The sequence below is a fragment of the Falco peregrinus genome, chromosome 3 (genome assembly GCF_023634155.1).
Source record: "Falco peregrinus isolate bFalPer1 chromosome 3, bFalPer1.pri, whole genome shotgun sequence".
Lineage (NCBI taxonomy): Eukaryota > Metazoa > Chordata > Aves > Falconiformes > Falconidae > Falco > Falco peregrinus.
Genome location: NC_073723.1, coordinates 37,939,571 through 37,959,244, shown reverse-complemented (window position 1 = coordinate 37,959,244; position 19,674 = coordinate 37,939,571). Strand labels below are relative to the sequence as shown.

The 19,674-nt window shown below is 39.5% G+C and overlaps 1 long non-coding RNA gene across 1 annotated transcript; it reads left to right on the top strand.

Annotated features, from left to right (window-relative positions):
• The first annotated feature begins 4,181 nt into the window (after positions 1–4,181).
• Positions 4,182–16,933, top strand: LOC114013139 (uncharacterized). Its single transcript, XR_003556003.2, has 4 exons — positions 4,182–4,308; positions 5,291–5,414; positions 7,432–7,635; positions 16,792–16,933. It is a non-coding gene; the product is annotated as an uncharacterized LOC114013139 (long non-coding RNA).
• Positions 16,934–19,674: the final 2,741 nt, after the last annotated feature.

The window sequence follows — 19,674 nt, the reverse complement described above, 5'->3', positions numbered from 1 at the left end:
ATCTTACTGAACAAAGTGTGTGCCTGACAGATTTTGTACCGAGTCAAGAGTTTCTAGCATAAGGTCTTAAATAACTAAGCTCCAGAATACTAGTCACATTTCTATTCTTACAAGCTGCTATTCCAACAGTGCTTAGGACCAACATGGACAAGGACCCCATTTCGTTTGTCTCTGTACAAGGTCGGGGGGAAAAAGGACAACCCCCTGACAACACCAGAGAAGAGACAACCAGCTAGGGAGGGGATGGGAGTGATGAGACACAGGGTGGGCAGTACAGCTAACAGCAGCCTTATTGTCTGGAGGCTGTCACAGGCACCCTGGCCAGGGACAGCCTTCGGCGGTGTCTGGTAATGAGGCAGCTTCACCAACGTGTGCTGCAAGCTCCTTGGAGGCAGCATGAGAGAAGACATGAAAGTGCTCGTTTGAAATGTTAACAAGGGAATGTTGAAGCTGGCATCAGTGACCTATCAGGGCTGAGAGATGACACTTTTTGTGAATTATAGATGATCTGTAGGGAAGGTGCAGCTTTGAAGGGTCTTCAAGGTGAAGTCAAGCGCTTCACATTTGATGTGATATAAAAAGAAAAGCCAGCACTGGGGTGATGAGGGGATGGAAGGAGCAAAGTGACAACCCAGTGGAACTAATTTGGCAGCAGCATGATGAAGGGCAGGGAAAGGCAATATCCCTGCCCAGATCACTCCCTCCATTGACCACGATCTCCCAGCTGATCCTCCCCACTACAATGCATGGGGCACTCCCACTAGCACCTGGCAAGTTTGATTATTTGTGCTCAAATTCAGGGGCATGTGTGTGATGGAGAGTGTACCCAGGATGATGACTATGATAAATATATCTGAAAAATGTTAAAGAAATTTCAAATTTCAAATTTCTATTTGATTAGGTTAGAGATTCATAAAATAATAATCAGCTAATCACAGGAAGTCAATCATCACCTTAATTTTAAATTTTGATAAATTTCATAATTTCCCAAGAATTCACAAGATAAAGGGGCATATTACTCCATTAGTATCTGCATTTCATCAAAGAATCAGTATTACACATAGTAAGAACTACTTACACTTTTAACATAGCAATCAGGTATGGATAAATGGAAAAATAAATTATACTAACAAATATAAGTACTTTGATTAATTTTTAGGGATTTTTCCATCCCATAAAAGCATTTTCTTTCATGTTCTTTCACCTTTTCATCTCTTAGAATTACGTAGGTGGTGTCATATTCTCCAGACATTGACCTTCTCAATAGATCGTTAGAGACCTAATTCATCACATCCCTTGGCATGTCTGATTCCTGCCATGGGGCATATACTCATTATTGGCCTGTTGTAACACATCCGATATTCACACACTGAGGCATGTTTTGCTGTAATTTGCTCCATTTATTCTGTTCTCTACATCTTGCTAACAACCTGGAGAACTGTTTCAAAGGAAATCCTGGATTTTCTTCCTTAGCCTTCAGCAATGACCAAACATCAGCAGTAAGCCAAGAGGTCTGGTGAACAGCATTCTCCTATATCTTTCATTAATATCCAAGTATGCATTACAGATCTCCCCAGAATTATTTCCTAGTGGATTCTTCACAGAATATTACTTCCTTCCATTTCTTTGCATTCAGATGTGCTTGGCACACACAAACACACGCAAATAATAATAAAATATATATATAAAAAAAAAACCACAAACCAAACTAAAACACTCAATAGCCAATGAAACAAACAAACAAACAAACAAAAGAAAAAGCTTGGCACAGCTGCATGAGACAAAAGAGCATCCTTGTACATTTGTACATAAACAGTAGTATTTGACTGGGATTCAGCTCCCTTAGTTTTAGCCATTTGAAAGGCATTGCATCTTAGCCAGTCATTTTGACTGTCCCTGTGGTCAATGAAGAGAAGTGGCTATCTCCAGATAGTGATTCATCCTAGCCTCTTTTTGCATCTGCTTAGACTAGGGCATCTGACTTTCAAATAGCTGAAGGTACACACGGCACACAGCCCTGTAAAGAAGCCCTCTTCCTCCTGTGGACAAAACTCCTTCTTCTTGTATTGCAGTGCTGCTACACTACTGCCAGAGTCCTGCGATCAACAGGGATTAATGCATTTGCCTTGCGTAAAACAGAAATGGTGAAAAAAGGCTCCGTGTCTCCCCATCAGATGGAAAAAGAAGGTATTCTTTTTCAACTGCTTTTTTGTGAAATGAAAAGGTGATTATTTAGCCTTCTAGAGATGTCCTTAAGTATACTTTATTACACATCTTCCTGAAAGCTCACTTCATCTGCTCTGTTATGTGATAACCTCTGGACACCATATTTCTGGAAATAGCCCCCATCACTCAGCAGTTATTCAGCTCACTGAAGCATTTCCAGCTGTACAAAATCTTTCCCGGTAAGCAAATAAGCCTTTAACTAATTGCATACATGTGTGCAGAACCTCAGCATTATTTACCTGTGCAAGTTCACTGATATTTTAGTAGTAGTCAAATATCTGTTTAAAAAAAATAAAAAGTTTCCAGAACTCATACTTTTGCTTTCTTTTGAAGTTCATGCCTCTTTTCCCTCGTTTCACCCATGGTTGCTCCTGACCTATCAAAACCAAGAAAGAAGAAACACATGCATTATATTTAGAGAAGTTATAACTATACATGCATAGCTCTGAAAGAGCAAACAGTGTCCTGGTAAGACCTCACTATTAGAAGAAAACATTTTTGTATTAACCAAGTGCTAAAAATATTACCAAAAACCAAACAGTTTGAGGCATTCTCAGCAGGCAAACATAGGACAGAGTGAACACACTTCTCCAACTTGACTGCTAAAACAGCTGTGGACAGAGGTGAATTGTATCACAGCACAGAATCTACTATCTCCTTTGCAATTTTCAGGTGCATGTTTAAGGTTCTTTTTGGTTTTCCTGCTTCTTATCATCTCCCTCAGTTTTCTGTTGACCTTGATGTCTCCTCTATTCTTTATTTTCACTTTCATCCCAGTGATATCTCTTTTTCATAAAAGTTCTGGTTACACTCTAGCAAAAATTGTATTCTTACAAATATTCCATGAAGCGTCCACTTCCCCTATTAATCCTTGGTTTACATTTTAGAAATCCCAGTGAAACTCAGCAAAATTAAGTGAAAATATCAAGACATCCAACAAAAGTGGAATTCTTTGTTGGAAATCCACTATTGACAGTGGAGGAAACTGATGAGAATTAATGGTCCAAATTCAATGTTCTTGGGCAATTTGGCAATCTGTATCTCTACCCACAACCCAGGATACAAATTTTAGAGTTCTAAGTCTGAGCTCTAAGAAATATTTCAAATATTTTTCTTGAAACTATAACTTGAACTATGTGCTCACTTACTGAGTTAACTAGCCCAGAATGAAAATGAGAAGTATGCTAAAACCAGTTAGGTGGAGTCATTTCCAGTTATTGCAAAGAAGGTATTTTTCCACTTTTTGGACCCAGTCTGATTAAGCAACACAAACCACAGCTACAACCCAAAGTTCCACAAGAGGAGTAAGGTATTTAAATTTTGGATGGATATCCTTGTTTTGTGACTTCAACTGAAACAAATTAAACACAGCACTTTAATTATCTCTCAGAAGTTTTAAATTACACAAATATAAATAAAACTAACTGCATTCGTGTTGCCCTTATCTAAGTAGAGCAAATGTCATACTAGCTGTTCTGGGGTTTGGTTTATGAGATTTCAATGTGATTGTTTATACTGGAAGATTAAAGCAAACGTCAAAGAGCAACATTCATCCCGAAAAGATGACTGAGAAATAACAAATCATTAATAAGTCTAAAACCAGGTGTGGAAAGTCTTTAACTCAAGTCATTGGAAATAATCTTTTTTGTTTTGAGGTCAGAGAAATTTGTGACTGGTCAGGCATGAACAGTGACTGTGGCCAAATGGCCTTATTCCTGCAAATGACTGAACTTGCCACATCAACAGACTGTGATTTAATGTCCACCCAGCTGCAATGCCTGAGAAAAATCAAAAAGGACTTAACATAAAAGTTAACCTTTTTCACAAAGATGCTATAGCCCCTCCTGCACAGAGATCCCTCTTGGAGTGAGAAAAAAATCAGGCAGCCACTAAAAGTGAAGGGAGCCCAGCTAAGAGCAGCTGTGAAGCAGCCGCGCTTGCCTGCCACAGCACTCTGCAGAAGGGGCGGCACGGCGGGAGTGCTGCACCCCGGGCACCGAGCCACGCTCCAGCCGGCATCCTCCTTTGCGCCGGCAGGCCCAGGAGCAGAAGCAGCATAAGAAGATGCAAAGGTTAGAAAAGGTTAGAAACATCCTTCTACCTTCACTGCTCAGAATAAGGTTCACTTATAATTATTGACAAATATGTTTTGCTATAAATAACCTGGGTTTATTTTGATTCTACTAATGGAATGTTTTAAATATGTTTTTTAATTATCAGAAATATTAACTATGCATTAGTCTACATTAGTAAGTAACCTTACATTCATCTACATTAATACATTCCATTTCCATCATTTTAGCACTACAGTTGATGTTTAAGACTGCAGAAAAAAATTGGGTTTGTATCAATGACAATCTGGGGAAAAAAGTGTCTGTGTTCCTAGGAAAGAAAAGTTTCCATTTACTGGAGAATATTTTCTAAAAAAGTTTAAGGATGGACAGACTGTAATATTTTACTGGAATAGAAATTAAATGTTTCATTGTACCTATATTGAAGTCTGTTTAGTCTTTTTAAAAATATCTCTTTTTCTAAACAGAAAAAAATTTAAGAAGCTTTTTTCTTCTTCTTTCTTATGTGCACACTAGTATCTGAATTCAATATGAGTTTGTGAATGATTGAAGCAGTTGATGAGGCCTTTTTGTGAATAATAATTATTTTAAAAATCTTTAAGCCCTCATCCTCCTCTCTGTGGGAGCAGAGCTGACCTAGAGATTGCATTGTTCAGGTTAAAACAATATGGAAACCAACAGTCAGCCTTTGGGTGAACCTCTTGGTAATTTAAATCCTGAACTAAGGTATATTATACAGTTTCATTTTTAGTTTAGCCCAAGTTTTCTATTTTTGTCAGGAATTTATCCATATCTGAACTTGGTTTTCAAGGAAGTGTTGAAATAGCTTAACCGCAGATATTAAAAAAATACATGTTTAGAAGTAACTAAATATGCCTTTTACTTAGTTTCAAACACTATCTTTTCCATGTAGGCAAGTTTCTAAAGACATATAATCTTCCCTCTTATTTTTTTTTTCAGTCATATGAACAAATATTTTGTTTTCTTCACAGCTTTGGACAAAAAATAATATGTGTATTCATCCCCAAATTCCAGTTCAAGTTGCAAGAAAAATAGTTTCAAAACGGATCTGAAGAAAACCTACAGAAGCATGTCCATTCTTGAGCAGGTGGAGAGGTAGGTCTTTGGGCACTGCAGCTGCTGAATTTCAAGCTTCTCTTTTTTTGCTGATCAAACTGCATAGTAAAAAATCGCTTGTTGCCACAAGCATGTAGTGTAAATTTACAAAGAATTATGTATGAAAGTACTGGGATGAAGAGTGCTGAATTATGCAGAAAGCAGACAGGAGAATGGGGATTTTAGGAGGTACTGTTATATTGTATACTGCAATTTCTTAAAATTCCAGCAACGAACAGTCTACAATATAGCAAAAAGTGATTCACTGCAGAAAAATACTCTATCTTTTCTTGATCCAGTACCTAACCTGTAAGCACAATAAAATATAAGAATGAAAAAGTTGAGGAGTCAATGACTTTAAGCTCAAGGTTTAAGTGAATCACTTTCATTAACCCAGAAGTAATTCTTTCCCTGTGAAACTGTTGAATACTCAGGCTCATCAATTGTACACATACATAAGTGTTTGCACACACATACATATATACTTAAATGACGGTACATTTGTGCATATATACATAGTGGTGAAAGACAGCTTTAGGTATGAGATATGACATACCCAGTTTTGCTGCACTGAAAACAGAAACAACTTTGATTTCCTGTTCTTCCACTGGGATCTTTGAACTATGTTTTGTATTCTTCTTGCTGGTAATTATGATGTAAAACAGTAGTTCCACTTTTTTTTCACCTATTGGCTCCAAGTAGAAATTACATGCCAGACAGAACATGCTCTTCTATGCACATCCCACAGAACTTAGCAACTCTGCAAAAATTTCAAAACCAGAACATGATATTCTTAAACTAAACACATCAGTTCTTCACTGAAAACTCAAAAGATCATGCAGAGAAGTGCCACAGAATGTCTTGATTATAAAAATTTTGGAACTGACCTTTCCTATCATTCTTTTTAAGACTGACTCCACAACTGGATAACATTTCTTAGATGCAAAAATATTTTTCCTCTTACTGAAATTCTTCATTGTATTACTGAGAAAAAAAAAGACCACTGAAATGCAGTAAGGGACAAGCTGATTTGGGAACCCAAGCTATGGAGAATAACGGGCTGTCAAACAGCCAGTTTAACATTGCCTAGGAGAAAGAGGAATTACACTTCTAGTATTGGATATATTAATGGGTTTTGCTGTTGTTTTCAAGTTATAGGTGCTAAAATTTTTGGGGAAGACTAAGAACTTCCCCACAAAAATATTTTATTTGTTAAAAGCAAGCTAATCCATTAAAACGCAACTTTGACACAACATTTTTTAACACCCTTGCCCATCAGCCTTAAAACTGAACGTCATTTACAAGGGGAAATGATTTGGAAAAAATGCTGTAATCAGTCCACACTGGAATGAAATTACGTTCCTAATCTTGAGCCAATTACAAAGAAACCTTTAATTTCAAAGAATTGATAAATATGTAATAGTGACAGGACTGACCTTTTTCCAGAACTGACTATTTTCTTCATTGCATTTGATAGTAAAAAAGTGGGTGGAAGGAAGAGGTGTACTTAAAAATAAGAGGGACTTAATGGTTACAATTCATGAAAGCCTAGGTTCTTTGTTGCCAGAAGAGGGGCTTTGGGGCTGTTCTTAATCTAACAAAAATAGATGGAAAATCCATCCTCCTCTTCAGAGAAGGACTTACTTAGCTACAATTGCTCACTGCAAACAGACACAAATGACAAAAGGTTATCTATTAATTAGTGGAAGAAATATATCTAAGAAAAGGCAGAGATAAAATTGTCAAAATAGAATTTCCTGACAATTTCCTGAAACTTTAGTCATGGATATAAACCTGCTATGGTACTTACCCTCAGGTATCATACTCTAGAGAACATATCAGTTTACTAGATAAGACAAAACCTTTTCTTCCTTTTTTTTTTTTTCTGTTTATAGAGATTATTTTTGTGCATATCAACCACATGTAAATTCTAGCTCATGCAAGATGCTAGCTAGAGCATCTGTTCTATGCAATACTTAAATTATATGCACCTTTTCACAAGAGCACTATGTTTCAGTATGCAAAGCAAATGATATAATCACCATCTTGGAAAGGATGGCCAACCAGAAGAACAGCCTCTCATGAATAAATGCATTTGGATCCAGGGCTTCAAGTGTTCACATCAGCTGCTCACCTCCCATGGGATGAGGGGAGAGTCAGAAGAAAAACACAAGCATCTGCAAATGTGATCAGACTGCGTGTTGCAGTACGTCCTGCCCAGGTTTGTCAACTTTAACAAGGACATAGTTAAAGTATTGGAGATGTTAATACTGTCAGCTTTGATTATTTTGATTTCACTATTCAATACATACCAGTATTTAACCAGTGCACCATCACTAAAAGTGAAGTATTTTCATACAGCTAGCAGTCTGCTGTGGAGAAAATAAGGATGACATAAAAAGCAAATATCACTATTATGTTCACTAGAGGTGGCAACACACTCAAATGATTAAGGAGCACTCGCGGTAATGAAGATACTTGGTTAATAACTGAGGAAGATCTCAAACCAGATATTTTACATGGCATTCCTGCATTTCAGCTGTTCCAGGTATTTCTTTGAAGCTGAAGGGCAGTGACTAGCTCCCACTGAAGTCACTGACAGGCTGCCATGCACCCTTGTAATAACTGGAGAGGTCTCAATGGGCTCCAAGCAGAAGGATTAACTGGGGTTTCTAGGATAAACTTCCTTGTGCTCGGATTAAATTCCTGTAAATGTCTAAAGCAGGGCCAGCTGAGGTCCATGTGCACTCAGAACATGACCAAGCCTTACCCATTTTCTGTATGGCAGCACATAAAGTTTTATATAGCTACTCAGATGGAACAGGAATCATCCCATCAGTCACTGGTAATCATCGCTTTATAATGTCATATAGAAGCGTTATCTAAAGACGCAGCTGAGGCCAGGGCAAACTGCATTAATTGAAGATGAAACGCTTTTCATGGGCCAAAGCACTTACAACCCAAATAAATAAGATAATAAAAGAGGTGAGAAAGTTAATAAGTTTGATTGATATTGTCAAGTTCATATTAACTGATGAAGATAGAAAAGACAGTAACCTATGCCTGAATGCACACACAGCCCTCAGTGGATGTCTGTTATGTCCCCTGGCCACATTAATCCACAGAGGATATGAGTTGTTACAATATCTGAATTCCTGCTTTCCGTTTGTTAGTACAAGCTCTTGCAAATCACCATCAATAGTTAGGGAAGTTTCCTGGCTTGACCTGTCAGGTGTCAGCAACAGATGAGCAAGTAGAGAATGTATTCATATTTGATTTCTAAGGAGAAAAATGGACTAAATTGTTGTATTAGTTCATGGGATGAACGTTTGCAATTGAAACTTGAGCATAGAACTTTTTAAGTGAAATTCATTGCTTTTAAAACTCCATCACATTTGCCTTGACAGCTGCACATAGAGAGCTGACTTGCTAAGCTGCAGTAACTCTTTCTGTTCCAAACAGCTCTTCACAGCCTTCTCACCTAAACAAAGGTGGTGTGAAAGTACTAAATTAAAAACAAGGAAAAGCATCACATTTCTTAGTAGTAACCTCACTCTCTGTTTTCCTTCCTTACATGCCTATACGTCATCCCCTCTGAACAAATACCTACTGGTCATACACATCAGAGAAGGTACTTGCCACATGGACCCCCTGCCCTCACGTTTAGTGCCTGAGGGTGCAGTGAAGAAGATCTGAGTGCCGATCCAGCAGGCAGTCCGAGGCAAAGCAGGGCAGTAGGTAGGACCGGCAGGCAGGAGGCTCAAGGCAGATTTATGACTGAAGCCACAATCCTGAGCTATGGCAGGATGGCCATAGACCGGTGGGGCAGCAAGCCATCAGAGTGGGGTTTGTCCCTAGTGAAGCAATGACACAGCACAGCCAGGGTACTGATACTGAGGTGGTTTCAATGTTGCCTGAAGTAAACTAACATCTCACAGGGCTTCACTGGCATACAAGATCTGCTTTCTGCTTTTGCCCTCTGTAAAGCAGCATGGGGATTGGAAACACAGGAGAAAGCAGCAAAAAGAAAGGAGATGTAAAATCCTAAAATGTATACCTTGGCTAGGCAAAGAAAGGTGCTGGCAATGAGGTTCCTGCATTTTTTTCCCTTAGCCAACATGTAACCTAAACTCCTATCATCAACAGCACTTAAATTACACTTCTATGGTCTCTTTCCCTTACAAAGTTAGCAAACGTAGTGCTGCTGAGGGTTTGGGTTTTTTTCAGCTTTCCACAAGTTATTTTTTAAACTTGGATCCAACTCCAAACCAAGTCAGATCTGAGCATAGACTACAGGCACACTCAGATTTCAAAAATTAAGAGCACAGAATTAGATTCCTACTCGAAATTCAGAACTGCAAAATGAATGACCTGATTTTCTGAAGTTTTTACACATAACAACTCCCACAGATGTCAGCAAAAACCTTAATTCAGAGTTTTACTTCAGTGCTTCAGAAATCAGGTCACTTGTTCAGGTGCCTAAATATAGGTTTAGAAGAGTAGCTACAGCTTTTATTTATTTTTAAAATACTTAGATTCAGGGTTCAAAGCAGGGCATTGCTTCAGCTCACGCAAGAGAATTTTGCAAAACTTAGGCCAGGATCCAAGTTTTTTAAGGACCCATGAAGTCCAGCAGTGTACAGAGCCAGGGCGTCAGTCCTTCACAGCAACCACAGGTCCCCATCCATTTGTAGGAGGAACGTTGGCCTTTTCCTCTAGTGATCCTGTAAATGACTCTGACCCAACAAGGGGCTCAAGAACAGCCTCTTCCTCAGATGCTCTTTGTTTTTCTTCACACAGTGTTTCCTAAAACGCTGATTTAAATAAATAGTAGATGCATGACTGGATGTAGTAACACAGACAAGGATTAAAGTTCCACTATTATGTACTAAAAAAGCATGAGTATGCAGAAATTATTAATTATGTGGGTTTGATTGTTTATAATGTTATACATAACTATAAAAATAAATAGTAAGTGGCAGACTTCTCTGAGCACTTTTCTTTGATTTCCCTAAAATAGGTGTATGTTTGCTTTTTTGTGTGTATGTGTCTGTCTAATTTGCTGCCAAGAGGTAGAGAGGTTAACAGAAGGACAACTTTTGCAAACGACAGACCTGGAATCACTAAGGTGAAACCCACAGGAGCCATAATCAGATGGAAACTTCAAAATTTTCATCATGTATCCACTGTGTACGAGATGATCCTTACTGAAATAATTTCTTTTTTAGGGTTCAATTCTTTGCTGCTTTACATAGACTCAATGCTATAGATCCAGCTATATGAGAGGGGATTTTTTTGCCCTTGCCCCACAGCTGTCAGGTGAAAGACTTCTTGTCTCCCTGCTTTCAGCCTGGCAAAACCATGCAGCATTACCCCTTCAAAACCAAATCTTTGTGGTTCTGCCTCAAATCTTCCTTCTATTTTAATCAAAGAAATTAAGCTTGGAAGGCTAAAGAATTTAACAACTGAGACAACAAAATTACTCTAAAACAGCTTCTTCAAAACAAAGTATTTTTTCCTGCACCTCAAGAAAACACCAAAACTAAAAAAAAAGACAGTAAATACTAGGTTCTACACATCTATTTCCACTTCCCTAAATCTTTCTTTGCATTAGCCTGCAGACTTTCCCTCAACCCAGATGGCCTTCAGCTCTAGCTGGAAGACAGAGAATCCTTACTGTGGAAAGTAGTAAGCATGATTGCCAATGGGTCAATAGTCTCTTTAGGCTCCCCCTCTTCCTCAAATCATCTTCTGTAAGGTTTAGCATGCCTTTAATGATTCATCTGAATATCCATAACTCTGCTCGTTTACTTTCTAGCATACTCTACCCAAAACTGTGCCAAGTCCATTACTAATACATAGACATATGTCATTCCTGCATTGGCAAAAAAATGGCAGACAGCAAGAGTTTGGGTGACAGGGTACAGGATGAGACTTGAGGACAGCTCCTATTTTGGGGGGGGTTGTAACAGCAGCAGCACAGACGAGCTTTACTCCTGCTGCATCTGTTTCTAGGGGATCTGTGAAAATCGCAGCGCAAATTTTGCAGTGTAACTGCTATTATACACACAGGAAGCTGGATCCAAGGAATTTAATTCATCCATCAAGAACTGAGAAATAAAATTTGTCTTGTGGCCAGTTCAGGTAGTGAGATGGCACAACAACAAAGGGCCAGTGCATTCAGGTGCAACAACAGGCAGCAAAGAGAGTGATCTTTCATATTATTTGCTATGGTGTTGGTGCATTATGACCCACAACTCTTAAAAGCACAGTCCTAGGAGTGAGAGAGAGACCCAAATCTAGGCTTGCAGTCCAATCTGGAGAAACCATAGGGGACCAATTTAGGGCCAGCAGATTGCACCAGGGGTCCTGAACACCCCGTTGGGACTGCACCCTGGGCACTCTCACTACATCCTCACCCGCTCAGCCCCAGGCACACACAGGCGCCGCAGCAGCAGGGACTTGAAAGCCCCAGGTGCTTCAGGCAGGTCTCAGCTGGCAGCAGACAAACCGGCACTTCCCTTGCCTCCTCCTTACTCCCTCCCCCACCTTCCACTGCTTTTTTTTTCACTCTTTCCCCATGCAACACTTCACTAGAAACCTGACAGATTTAACAAGTCATGGAGAGAAGGTTTTGTCATCCAGGAAGACAACCAAGCCAGCGTTTCAGATTTTTGTATACATTGCAGGACTCCCCATGGTCACTTGCTTCCCAGGAGCCATAAGGGAAGGAAGAAAATGCATGTTCTTTATGCATTCACTTTTCTATACATCTGTATTATTTCCATACTGCTTAAACTACTTGGAAGGGTTTCCGAGTGACCGGAGCGTAGACAGAAAGGTTCAGCATGCTGACAGCAGGGATGTTGTCATGGTAACAACAGAGAGGGAGACCCAGTGCTTAGAAACTTGGAGGCAGGTAGCTAAAGATGCCCAGAAGCCAGGGACAAGCGTTTGATACCACCCTGTTACCTCAAGGCAAATTTCAGATGAAGATGAAACCTTCTGCCCCATGCTCATAATTAACGATACCAATTGCGCTCTTAGGCACAGGGATTCACAGCCTTTGCATTCAACTGCGGGAAAGTACTGCTTATAACAGAATACTGAATCATCATTTTCCTGTGCATTTCATTATCTGTGTTTCTGTAGTGACAGTATATATAGTGATGGAAATAAAATCCCTAGCCAGCTGCAGATGACCCTGTAATTGGTGACATTGAGTTTATTTGTCATCCATTAGTCATGATGTAAATTGTCAATGAGTGTGGTGGGCTGGTCTTGTCTGGACACCAGATGCCCACCAAGCCGCTCCTGAGAAGGATGGGGAAGGAGAAAATAAGATGGAAAAAAACTATTGGGTCAAGATAAAGGCAGTTTAAAAAAACAAAAGCAAAGGCCATGCACAGAAGCAAAGGAAAACAAAAGATTTGTTCTCTACTTCCCATCAGCAGACAATATCCAGCCACTTCCCAGGAAGCAGGGTTCTAGTACACATAGCAGTTACTCCACAAGACAAACATCATAATAACAAATGCCCCCTCTCCTCTCCTTGCTCTTAGCTTTTATTGCTGAGCAGACATTGTATCATATGGAAGGTCCCTTTGGTCAGTCTGGGTCAGCTGTCCTGGCTTTGTCCCCTCCCAAGATCTTGCCCAGCCCCCAGCCTAGTGGTGAGGGGGGGGGAATGTGGGAGATACAGCACTGATGCTGTGCCAGCGCTGCTCAGCAGTAGCCGAAACACTGGTGTGTCAGCAACAGTTTCTAGCTACCAATACAAAGCACAGCACTATGAGGGCTGCTACGGGGAAAATTAACTGTATCTCAGCCAGACCCAATATAATGAGTAAAAATATTCTTAAAATGTACCTGCCCATGCACAAAGATCTGACTCATTATAAGGTGAATGATGATATGAATTAGGGAAAAAAAAAAAAAAATAACCCACTTGCAAGGAGAAACAAGAAAAACCCCAGCCTTACTCCTTTGGCTTACAAATACTTATGGTTCAGCATGACAAATGAAATTTTAACCTACTTCCCTCTGCGTTAGTAAGCGCGTAATTATGCACAGTTAATTTATTTGCATTCATTACATCCACATGGATACTTAAGTATCCATGTGAACTCACAGAGGTAGATCTGTTGCTACAGGCAAGGTCCTGTACATTACATGATTTGGTGACTCTGCAGTTTGTCCCTTGCTGCAAAATATGTTCCAGGTACTTGGCTGTCATCATGCACAAAAGCAGCTCTAGCAAAGCCTTTGCAGTGCAAGGAAAAGCTTGTGAATGTGAGCTGAATACCAACTGCAACAGTCATGTCTTCCTGCACTAGCAAGCAGACTACAACAGGACACAGTTCTCAGCAACATCGTTTATCTTGAAGGGCTGCTAACTCTGAAACTCTGAAAGCAGGAAATGATCATCAGAAAGAGTGGGAACACCACGACATAATAAAGCAATAGTAACAGAAGGTTATCTGTCCAGATTCAGATCTCAACCTTCATTTAAACATATCTGAAGCTCCTGCAAAATGCCCACATTCCCAGCAGTGATGCAGAATCTAGGGATCTTGGCACAAATTTTTTATTCATTTGGCTTTGTAGTAGGATGCCTTTCACCTACAAATTCATGCAATTGTACATACACAAATCTAAATACATGAATTTTTACTATACGTTTGCAGGAAATGTTATTGTAGATAGTGCAATGCATCTCCTAACCAGAACTCAGAAAACATAAAATGACTAATATGTACATCATCTTTTTACACTGAAAGTCTTTCAGATAGTGATTTTATCCACTGCATGTTGTCTATAATTTGTGCTATATGCACACTAAATATAAACCTGAAACTAAAGAATTATTTTGAATTTAATAAAATTCATATTTTATTAATTGATATTTATATCAAAAATAAAACCTAAAAAACAACCAAAAATCAATCACAACTAAACCAACCAACCAACCAAAAAAACCCAGAACACACCCAGAAGAGAAAGCAGATTCTCATTTTTGGTGGTTGGTTGTTGTTTTTTTTAATGCTGAGGAATCAGACCATATCAATGTATTTTAAAACACATCTGGAGCACTGCATCCAGTTCTGGGCTCCCCGGTTCAAGAGAGACAGGGAATTACTGAAGAGGGTCCAGTGGAGGGTCATGAAGATGATGAGGGGACTGGAGCATCTCCCTTCTGAGGAAAGGCTGAGAGAGCTGGGCCTGTTCAGCCTGGAGAAGAGAAGGCTGGGAGGGGATATCATCAATGTCTACAGATATCTTAAGGGTGGGTGCCAAGAGGACAGGGCCGGGCTCTTTTCAGTGGTGCCCAGCGACAGGACAAGGGGCAACAGGCACAAACGGCATCTCAGGAAGTTCCACCTGAATGTGAGGAAGAACTTCTTTACTTGGAGGGTGACAGAGTACTGGCACAGGCTGCCCAGGGAGGCTGTGGCGTCTCCTTCTCTGGGGACATTCAAAACCCACGTGGACATGACTCTGTGCAACCTGCTCTAGAGGAACCTGCTTTAGCAGGGGTTGGACTAGATGATCTCCAGAGGTACCTTCCAACCCCAACCATTCTGTGATTCTATGAAAAGTATGACATTTTAAGGAAGGTGAACAGAAAACCTCAACTCTGCCCTTTACTACCACACTGAAAGCCATTTTTCTGTTGGCTGATTACAGCCACCTTCACTTGCAGCAAGGAAGAGGACATTCATTCAGCTCAACCTGGCAACCTGCCTTGGTTCTGGAGCTAAATTTCTGTGTCGCAGACTTTCAGGGGAAGACAACAATAGTAGATTCTTCAATAGTAACTACTACATTTAATGAAGGGAGAGAATCTTATTACTGCAGTCATTTGTTGCTATAGCTTCCCATGTTAAAGCCAAAGAAACCATTAGAGCATCTTTCTACCAGAGGCCAAAGATTTCATTCAATTACACCCATTCCGAGTGCAATAATTTGAGTCTAGCAAAAGCCTATCTTCCCAAAAGCCATCCACGTTCAATTTGAATGTGCATGCTATTTTTCATTTTAATTTCTGAGATTTTGACTTCCAGCCACTGGTTCTTCTTCTTCTTGGATATTTTTGAACCAAGAAAACATTTAAACATTCTAACCAAGTCCCTTCTTGATGTCCCTTTTAATAAACTATCTGCTGTGGCCACTTGTCAGGCAAAAAAGGTAGCCTAGGAAGAGAAAAACCTGATTCTGGTCAACTTAATTCTGCAGCATTGCCTTTTCAGAGCATATCACCTTGCATCCCTACTCTACAAGTTTTGGCTCATAAGTTGGCTCTCATCTTGACATAAATAACATCATCACTTCTCTCAAACAATCCCCCTTTCTGTCCTCCCTTTACAGGTCTATAATACCTTTACATGAATCAGAGTGATTTTTATTCCCCTGAGGAGTAAGAATTCCTCCTTCCCTCTTCCCACTCTCTCTACCTCTCTCTCCCCCCCAAGTAAGTCAGCAGCTTTATGCTTGTTTTAAAGACTGGTGATCAGAAGCACAGAAAGAGGATAACACCTTGCTCTGTATCGCATATCAGACAAGGGCAGACCCCTGTAACCTAAATCTCCTGGCTAAATCCAGTAATGCATTAGTAATGCTAGTTCTACTGTCTCTAACCCTTACTGCTGGTTGTCTTCACTGCACACACAGACTGTCAGATTTCATATTTTCTTATATTAAAATGTATCAAAGATGTCTAGTATCGCCATTTTTTTCAGGAAACTTATATTTGATTCCTTATAAGGCACTTGCAGATTTAGTGCAAATCTACTAGAATGGGGTTCTCTGCTTTCTTGACAGACAGAGAGGAAATCTATGGAGGTGGGAAATCAGACTACGATTACTTTTAGTTTAGGATGTTGTGGTTAAGGCACCTACCAAACAAAACTTAGAACAGGAATATCTGACTCTACCAGAAAAAAAATGAGCCGATTCAGACATAAACCATCAACTGTGAGCCCTTCCCCCTGTATTCTGAACACACCGATCTCCCAGACTTAACAAAAAGGCAATCTCCTACCAACAAGGTATTGATCTCCTCCACATTGCATGCAGCAGCATTTCCTGGAAGCATCAGATGGTGGATTTATAAACTCTGCAAACATTAGGAGCACAGATACACTTTTAGTGAATTGTTTCTGTATTACAGATGCCATGCAGTCTCATGTTATGTTTGATTTGAAATAAACAACCTATATTTTATAAGTTTAGTGATTTAATAATTGCAAAGTCTCAATGCAGACAAGTAATAGCAAGTCAACTAGTCTGTGGTCAAGTGAGGCAAAACTGATTCACGTCACAGATGTAACCCAATACTCTGCAGAGCACACATCAAACTGCATTCTTGCTGTTCCAGAAGAAAAAGAAAGAAAAAAGAGAGTTATATTCTACGGGCTGTGAAATCATCACTTTCTACGGTACAAGTCAATGAAGATGCTAGAAGATGTGGGGGATGGACAGTCACATGGAAGACTAGGTAATGGTTTGCCTGTTTACTACTAACACTGTTGTTTCAAAAAAATAAAGTGACTGACTTCTCAGACATGATGTGAATCTGTCAGTATGATATGAGCTAATAGTGTTATAGCATACATAGTTTAGATAAATCATTCATAATTTACCATCTACAAGTGACATCTACCTACCTATCAGTGTTCTCATATGGATCCTATTAAATGTACCTTCACAGTGGTCATGAATTTCTCCTGACAACCATGACTATAAAGACAGGAAAAGTTATCAAATCTTGCATCATAATTTGTCTGTTGGTGCCCATAAAACAGTGTCATATAGTGGCAGTACAGACAGGGTGACTTCAGTCCCAGGGTGAATTCAAAATCCAGGACAATCAAAAGAAGATGGAAAGCGTGGTTAGTCCTGCAGTAGCCCCATCGCCTCCTCCATTGGTGGCTGGGACTCAGATGACATTCCTGGAGGAATCTAAAAGAATAACAAAGAATCATACTCCAGCCACAACACTTGCTTAATTGCTTCTAACCCAGGGACCAAATGTAACCTTCAAAATGCTAACAATGAACATGAAAGCCAATTCCTTACCACTGTAGTGTAATATGCTCTTGATAGGTGTTCACTACTCAAAAATGTTCTAGGAAAAGAATCGGGCCTTTAATGTTCTGTTTTCTTCACTGCATTATTTTTAGGCTAAGAAGACTGTGATCATGCACGGGACAATCTTGGGCTCCCCCATAATCAGATTCTGTTATGGAGGCAGGCTAACTTTGTTAGGATTATGAGACCATTAGGATGCACTGTTCTGTGTTTCAAATTCCAGGGTAATTCTCCCCCTCCCTCCTGCCACTGCTGGCAGCAACCACATACAGATGCTCTTCCCACAGCACAAGGTCATAATCTATTTCAAATTCCAGGTTGGACTTAGACTGGGAGCAAAAGTGTGTGTGCATGCACGTGACTGCACAGCTATGAGTGAGGCTATGGGGGGCACATGCCTATGTGTTCATGCCTGCCTGCCCATCTGCCTGCGACTATATGAGAAAGCTTACGAAAACTTTTAAAACCTGTTTTCCTGGGTCTTTTCTGGCAATTGCTCCAAGAATACTTTGACTACCCTTCTGATCCCCCCTACTTGCATTGGGCTGTACCTTATCATTTGAGCAGTACAACTTTCACAGCATGCTGGTCCCTGGGGAAGAATAAAAACTGGTGGGTTTGCAGGCTTCCTCCGCTGGGGTTACACAGAGAGTGGAGAGATCGCTCACAGCAGGATGGACACAAACCATCGCGTGTACTCTGCACCTACAGAACTTATTTGTCTGACCATGCAAAGGATATATTTCTGCTTGGCAGGTTTTAGTTTAGCTAGTATACACAGGGAACAGATCTGAATTATTGGCATAGGAATAATTGTCAGACTTTTGCGGAAAGTCTGAGACTTAAAGCCTCAAAATTTTACTTTTTACTATCTGGTTTTACTATCTGTCTCCTCAATTTCTCGGGTATCTTTTGATCTTTGCAATATTCATAAAAACCTCAACTAGCAATTCTACAACGGTTTCAAAGAAAAAATGATTAGCAAAATGTCATGTGGGTACACACCTTCCTGAATGCTGTTATATTTAACCATGAACAGATGTCTGATAAATCTTTACCTTTGTTTCAGTAAGTGCTTTGCATCAATTTAAAGCCCACTTTAATTTAAAGTCAATTTAAAGACTAAAACCATTTCCAAGAATGTAAACCACAAATTGATCTGAATTTACTACTCTGACTTGCCTTGCCATCTGTCAAATTACAAAATTTCTTTCTATGTATATTGCTCAATATTAGGCACTAAATAGATGAAAAGCATTTCAGACCTGACATTGCTACCTCAAAAGGTCAAATAAACCTAACGACAAATAAGTTTGAGTAAGGCAATGGGAGCAGGTGACAGCTTTGATTAAGGACTGAAAGATTCCAAGCGTATTCAGAGATGGATGGTAAGTGGTTATTATCTGCATGAAGACGACACATCTCACTAAGACACATTCCGAATGAAACAGCAGGAGGATAACAGCAGTTTGAAATAACAGAAAATCTTGCACCAGAGATAATATACTGAGGGAGGGCATGGTGCAAGTAAAGTAATTGTATCTGCTAAAACTCCACATCCGGAGTACCCACTCCCAAAGCAGCTAAATGTTATCATTTGTTATGTAGGCATTTTCATTTGTTTTAATTTCCCTGAGAGTAGCAGTGGTAGCTGGACTCAGATTTAGAAGCTCAGCATACTTGTGAAAAGAACATTGGGGATAACCATTAGAAATATAGTCTCCTTAATACGAATTCTGATGCAAGAAAAATATGGGAATTTACAAACGTAGCAAAACTACCACACCTGTATGTGATTTACTGGCCTCGGAGTTAGAAAGCATGAAAAACATATTGACTGCTCTCTGGTGTATTACAGGACATTTTAAAAAAAAAAATCAGTTTATGCCAGTAGAACACAGATGTTTTATGGTGTGCTTTTTATTTTATTTCCCTTTATTTTTTAAATTTGGAATAGAGTTTTCCAATGATACATTTTTAAATCAAAAGTAGTAGAAAAGATCACAAAAAGGTCTCCTTTAGCAGATAGTGTATTCAGAAAAACAATACTCTAGAAAAACACATATGACTAGTTCCATCAAACTTGAAAAATCTGTCAGTTCCTCTAGCTCACTTATGTGCCGTAATAAAAAACAATAGAGTCTTGGAGTCTGTCAAATCTTAGATTAAT